The sequence below is a fragment of the Haplochromis burtoni genome, unplaced genomic scaffold (genome assembly GCF_018398535.1).
Source record: "Haplochromis burtoni strain Fernald_Lab_line unplaced genomic scaffold, NCSU_Asbu1 Contig_2, whole genome shotgun sequence".
Lineage (NCBI taxonomy): Eukaryota > Metazoa > Chordata > Actinopteri > Cichliformes > Cichlidae > Haplochromis > Haplochromis burtoni.
In genome coordinates, this window is record NW_024582363.1 from 5,660,346 (window position 1) to 5,667,497 (window position 7,152).

At 41.5% G+C, this 7,152-nt stretch overlaps 1 pseudogene; it reads right to left on the reverse strand.

Annotated features, from left to right (window-relative positions):
- Positions 1–27: 27 nt before the first annotated feature.
- Positions 28–2,005, reverse strand: LOC102304310 (annotated as a pseudogene).
- Between the last annotated feature and the right edge of the window lie 5,147 nt (positions 2,006–7,152).

The window sequence follows — 7,152 nt, forward strand, 5'->3', positions numbered from 1 at the left end:
CACGCCCTGTGGTAAATGATACTAACACACATCCTATTTCTCCCACATGATCTGAATCATACCTGAGTCAAGCAGCACCCCTGTGGCTTGGATGGACTCTGGCCTTTCACCATTGAACACCATCAAAACAAACTGCAGGCAGTACACTCCGATATCCAGCAGAGCTCCTCCACCCAGCTCCTTCTGCACTGATCGGGGAATGTCGAGCTGAGGGGAGCCAAAGTAGGCTTTTACCAGCTTCACATCCCCAACCGCCTCCTCTGCCAGCAGCCTGCGCACCTCAGCATACACATGGAAACAGCGGGACCAGATGGCCTATGAGGAAAAGGGCAGATGATCCAGTCTCGCTACAGAACTAAACATTTGAACCTCAAATTTCACCATGAAGTACCATGAACCATCATTTTTGCTAGTTTTGCTTCTTATATGAGTCTTGTGAGCATCAAATTTGTATTGTCGTGGCAGTAATATTCAACTAATCTGCAGTGGAGAGTAAATGTAAACTCATTTATTTTTGTGCCACATTAAGCAGAGATTAAATAGTAATATTATATTTATTTATATTTAATACCTGTATTTTTTCACCTTATAGGAAATGTTTAAGATATTGAAAAATATGATTGTCTGCTATTTTCCTTTGAGTTAGATGAGAACATCATGAGCAGTGGTCTGTCTGTTAGGATGCCTAATTAAGCTACAGTCAGCAAACTGCTTGCTTTGCATAGACTGGATACAGCTATCCTCAATCTGTCTTAAGATAACAAAACACAATTATTAGCTCCATTAAAGTGTATTAATTTACACTTTGTATCTTGTGTTTTGTTCATCCTTTTTATAATCTGTTTTAGACATTTTATACCCTTCAGAACAATTTGCTATTTCATAAATGGTTTTGCACTGAAGTATTGCACTGAAATGCCTACAAGATATAACATAAAGAAAATATAATATCCTGAACTAGCTCACAGTAGATACATTTTCAACTTTTTTACAGATCTAAGGAAGCCATTTCTCTCCATTTATAGTGTTTTTATTGTGCTAAAATAAGCTGCTTTATTTAATTTTTAACCATTCGTACATCAGTATATACTGACACAAGTCCAACTGTATCCTGAAATGTTACATTTTTGCTACATAACATTTAAAATGATTACTTTTATTTTTCATCCTGAAACAAATATTTTCTTTTGTTGTGGTAGCTTCAAAACAGCACCTTCAATTACCCCTACTATTAGCAAGTGACACCAGAGCAAAGCTGTACAGAGACCACTGCATCCCTTCAGCCTTACCTCCATCAGGAAGACATGGTTTTTCTTGGCTGTGGCAATGAGGTCTTTCACCTCTCTGGAGTTCATAGCAAAGGGTTTTTCACACAGCACATTTTTCCCAGCCTTGAGGAACAGCATGCCAACTCTCCAGTGTTCTGTATGCAGCACTCCCAGATATACAATGTCTGTGGGAACACAAGTTTTTTTTTCCAAACAATAAAACCGTCACACCCTTATCTCCATTTGTGCAGTCAGATTATTCCCAATTTACCAATTTCTGGGTCATTGGCCAGCTCCTCATAGCTTAGCCTTAGGAATACCTTGCTTCCGGGCAAAATCTTTGGCACGATCAATACTCCTTGATGCAATGACTGTAATCTGTGCATAACAAGAAAAAAATGCACACACACACCTTGCAGATCTATTTAGTTGAAAGGACATATCCTGTGTGACAGCACAGCTGCACTGAGCTTGTTTATATTGCGTACCTGATGATCTCCAGGAGGCAGAGTCTTAATGGCCACACTGAAGTCATAGCTGATCTTTCCAGCTCCACAGTGTCCCCATCGAGTTGCCATGTTGAATCATATGGTAAGTGACAAATGAGTAGTGTGTTGCTTCAGTAAAGATCTCAGCTGCTGGCGAGATGTAACCTTGGAAAGTTTGCACGTTCAGAGGAAGGATCCCACTAAACTATTGTGCCTTTGTGATAGCAGATAGAAGGCTCCTGCATTACATGCTGGAGAGGTACTGACTGTAACACACGCACACACACACACACACACACACACACACACACACACACACACACACACACACACACACACACACACACACACACACACACACACACACACACACACACACACGACACACACACACACCTTACTGTTTTGCTACATTGTTGCTGATACAGGTCTGTCAATCCAGGTTGAAGTTGTTTGAACCGGTTGTGTCCAACAATCTGTAACATGGGGATCACCGGGGCCCATCATTAACATGAAGTAGTGCAGAGTTTAATGTGTATAGGCCAGGGTGAGGGATCACCTTGCCCATAGATCAGCAGTCTTCCACAGTATTTCAGGTCAAGTATCGGAACCAGGAGGTGCTTTGTTTTCCACTGGGAGAGAAACTGATTAACCTGAAATGGCTTGACAGCCACAGAGAAGCCAATGATTAAACCAGAGTCTTGTGGGGGTTGCTGGAATAAATAGATATGCTGGCTTCACAGAATGCTCATGGAGCCCAACGCAAGGTAATTTAACTGACCAGTAAGCTGAGCCAGGATGACTATGGAAAAGCATCAGCACACTTGCCCTTGAGCTAATAATTATCTATTTAGCCAGACAGGTGGTTGTGTAAACTTCCTGCAACATGCTGCCAGTAGAGGACACTATGTTGTCAGCAGAGATTACTTTCTTCGTCAAGCTCTGAGGATTTGGCAAGGCTTATCTAAGGAATTATGTACAGGTTTGCAAAATCAGGTGACTCATGCAAATGGACAATTTACTTTCAAAAGTATCTGCCAGGAGTCAATGGAGGTTACTGAGAACATCAAATCAGGATAGCTGACAACTCTTTCAAATTCAACTTAAAAGTCCATCTTTTCCATTAATTCCTGTCATAAGTATATGATTTATTTTCCTGGAGGTACTGCATGCTGATTGGAATTCAGTGGAAGGCCAATCATCATGGTGTCTGCAACATCCTCATTATAAAAGAAAAGGGAATTTTATCAATGGCTTCTCACTGGCTGCTTTCTTTTTGTATTTCACTTCCAAATGAATTCTGGGAGCTGTGTGCCGTTGTCATAACAACAAGGTATCAGCTGGGCAATTTGTATGCAAATGGCATTGGGCTTGGCCTGATATCCTTGCCTATACCAAAAGACCTGGTTGCCATGGGAATGCCCAACTCCTCCTTGAGTCACTTTTACATTTTTGGGGTAAAACACACATCCGCATTTCTTTAACGGGGTGATTCTGTGACATCACCACAGGTAATAAGAAAAGAGAGGTAGAAGTGTGATAGAGGAAGTGTAACCAGAATGGGAAAGTGCAAGTAGATTTTGAATTGGTGTGAAGCAATGAATTGGTTCCATGCTGTTTGACTCAGCTGCCAGCAGAAGGGCACATAACGCAGAGGCTCAGGTGGTCAGAGAATGGTGCTTTGGATGGGATTTGGACAGGTTCGCCCAACTGTATGGCACTTGGACTTTACCCAGTATCACCCTCAGGATGCATAAATGCCACCTCTTCGAGTAGAAAGTGACAACTAGGTCATAGTGAATCATACTTTTGCTTTTAATGAAGCAAAAGCTAAAAAGTGGCCATCATATACTCTTCAGCCACATAAACTGAAATTGCATTTCTTAACCTGCTGTGGCTGGACTGGAAAGAGGCAGATGGTAAAGACAGCTGATTTGTCAAGTTATTCAGAAAACTGGCGTGCAGGAGGAAACCAGGAAACTCATTAATTCAGCACGGGCATGACGATTGCCTTCCATTCGTATCACTTCTCACTCTCTTTATTTGATTAAGAATTCATGCATCATCTCTTGTCTGCATCGTTATTCCACTGAGACATGGAAGAATGACAGTCGATGGGTCATGTGACCAGTCACAAGTTTCCTTAGAGTGGGTGGAGAAACTTCCCTGTGAAGGTATTTGATCACAGCAGACAGCTTTGTTTCACACTTTGTCATATCATTTCATCTGTGTTGCTGTCAGGAACAACCCCTCCACCACCCAACCTCGCTGTAATACTAACAGCACAGAAGTATTAATTGAGTTTTTCTTGAATGATTGAATTATTTAGGGTTGCACGTGAAATATTTAAAATTTGTAAGACAAGCTGAATGAATCTTATCTGCTTTTTTCTTTTGTTTAACACTTAATTCATTTTAATTTAAGGTAACTTGTGAAAAGAGTAAATGCTACAGTGGGATTCTGCAAACCCGATTACCATTAAACTGCTTGATATTTCATCACCAACTTTAAGTAAAGGGGGGAAAGGAGCACAGAAAGTCACCCTAATCCTGTTTTGATTGAAGTAGATATGCAGAGGGCTTTTTACCCCCTCCTTCCTCCAGCTGGGAAAGTGAGAGCCATCTTGGTGATGTTTTTTTTTTTCTTGTAGGGGAGAGTCGGGGGGTTGTACTGCAGCAGTTATGGGAGCCCCATCACTGCTTCATCTCTCTCTCAAGGTCACTGCAGAGGACGAGTGACAGGCTAGATGAGTGCCAGCCATTTTGAGGGGAGGTTAGGAGTTTGATGAATCTAGGAAGGGAGAGGGAGGTGTGCAACGAGGGGTAATAAGTCATTTTGTCAATGCTACTGCATGTTCTGATGTGTGGGCTAGGCTTTTTTTTTTTTTTTTTACTAGAACAAGTGTGATAGAGGGGGAGTGAGACGAGCAAGCAAAAATGGGAGCCTTTGAGCCACCCAGCATTGTGCTGGCCCTTTGAGAGTCCTATCTTTGTCTGCCGCACACACACACCAGAAATGCATACACTATTATATATTGTACATATATTTATTAGTTTCAGATGTAGCCATTCTTGTATTTGCTGGTTTGTGTTGTTGTGTTTGCACATTTCTGTTGCTTGTGGGGCTCGCACACAAGAATTTCACTCGCATGTGCTGTGCCAGTGTGCCTGCACATGCGATGTGACAATAAAAGTGATTTGATTTGATTTTGATTTTGACACACACACACACAGGGAGGCTGAACTATGGAGCAAACGCCAACTGGACCAGAGCTGACTTACCAGCACATGATTTGGGTGTTAGTGTTGGTGAGGAGGGGAGGATGAAGACTAAATTCACACACACAAAGAGCTATTATCTCAAGTTTTCAATTTCAATCATCTTTCTTTGGGTTTTCATGTTTTTATTCCATTCAAATTCACATTTTCAATGGTGAGGTGCCTTATCTCCATATAAAATGATAATGAATATACTCAGCAGGCAGGTTATTATATGGCTGATAATTTTACATTATAGACTGCTCCAACAAAAATTACAGGAACACTTTTTTTCAGAATTTAGCATTAAATCAATTAGGCCTCAAACCCCAAAGTTGCACTAGTTTTGCATTTGGCTAGGGTCAGTGTCTCTATGGTAGCATGAGGAGAGGTTGCGCAGTTAGGCCAACACCTATGCTTTGCTGTGTCTCCCAGCACAGTGGTACCAGCATGGAGGAGATTTCACGAGACAAGCAGTTACTCTAGGACAGCTGGACAGGACTTTAGAAGGTCATGAAACCATCAGCAGGACCTATATTTGCTTATTTGTGCAAGAGGAACAGGTTGAGCACTGCCAGGGCCCTACATAGGCCCTCCAGTAGGCCACTGGTATGAATCTCTCTCACCAAACAATGAGAAACAGACTTAATTAGGGTGGCCTGAGGACCCGAGATCCCTAAGTGGGCCCTCTGCTTATTGCCCAGCAGCCTGAAGCCTTAATGGCGCTTACCATAGAATACTAGAATTGGCAGTTCCAACATATTATACTGCCTATAATTAGTTTATCAATGAAGGATGCACAAACCACTAAAGGCTAGGCAAAGGCACTGCTACCACTGACTAGATGCTACACTAACCTGACATAAATCCACTGGAACGCCTCTGGGACATTATATTTTGATCCATCCAAAACTACCAGGTTGCACCCCAGACTGTCCAGGAGCTCAGTGATGCCCTGGTCCAGATCTGGAAGGAGAGCCCCAGAACACCATCTGCCCCGAAATTGACAGTGCATACATGGGGGCAATACAAACTACTGAGTGCGATTTTGAGTTTGAAATGAAATTTCATCAAAATGGACCAGCTTGCTGCCTCATTCTTTTACTTTGATTTTGGGGATGTCTTTGAATTCAGCCTCCTGTAGCTGATCATTTTCATTTCCATGAAATATTGTGGAATCCATCTATTCCTAACAAACTGTGCCGTGATGTTAATGAAGCATGATTTTTTTTCCCATTAGGATATGGTATGTTTTCAAAGTGGTCCTTTAATTATTTTTTTTTTTAAGCACTGTATATGTAGTCACTGGTGCTTAGTTGTCTATTACTCCAAATTTAGCACACTTACTGATATACTGACATAGTACTCAATCATAACCTCTGTCAAATCCTCTAATTTTAAACCCAAATTCAGTCTGAGGTAAATTTATTTTACAGTTGGACTTTGCCATTGTTGTATGATATTTATTTATATAAACAGTTCATCAAAATTTGAACTAAACCTGCAGGCAGACATACAAGGTGATTTTTCATGATTGCCAGTGCACAATTTTTTTTGCCATTTTTCTGCTACATTTGAACTTGAAACAATTGCTCTTGCCAAATAAAGTCCTTCAAGCCCATGATTTGTCCTTATGGTGAACGTTTATGTCTGTTTGAGTTATCGGTTCTGTTGTTCCAGTGGAGTTGTTACTGTCTCCATTAACTGCATAGTCAATCTAGGAAACATGACACAACACTCACTCACTTTGCTTTTTTTTTTTTTTTGTTACTGTATCTGTTTCCCTCAGACACACGTGCTATAAAGAACCGAAGTTGGGTCTCCACCTTGTATCAGCAAGATTGTGTGAGGTGATATGGACTGCATCACAGAGCCCCTGCTGAGGTGAGAGTGGTAGACATGGCTGGAACTGAGATATGGAGCAGATACTAACCTCTACCAACAAGCTGATAGTACCTTAGAGTGTTTGAGGAATGTCCATTGTGGAGTGTGGATCTGTCACCCCCATGATGTTCTGCATGTCCAGTAGGACAGCTACACACACACAAAGCATTCTGCTGAGGTGAAAGTGCATGTGATCTCAGATAGCAAAGCCGTTTCTTATTGTGAAACCACTATCACCAGGTAGTCATGACAATG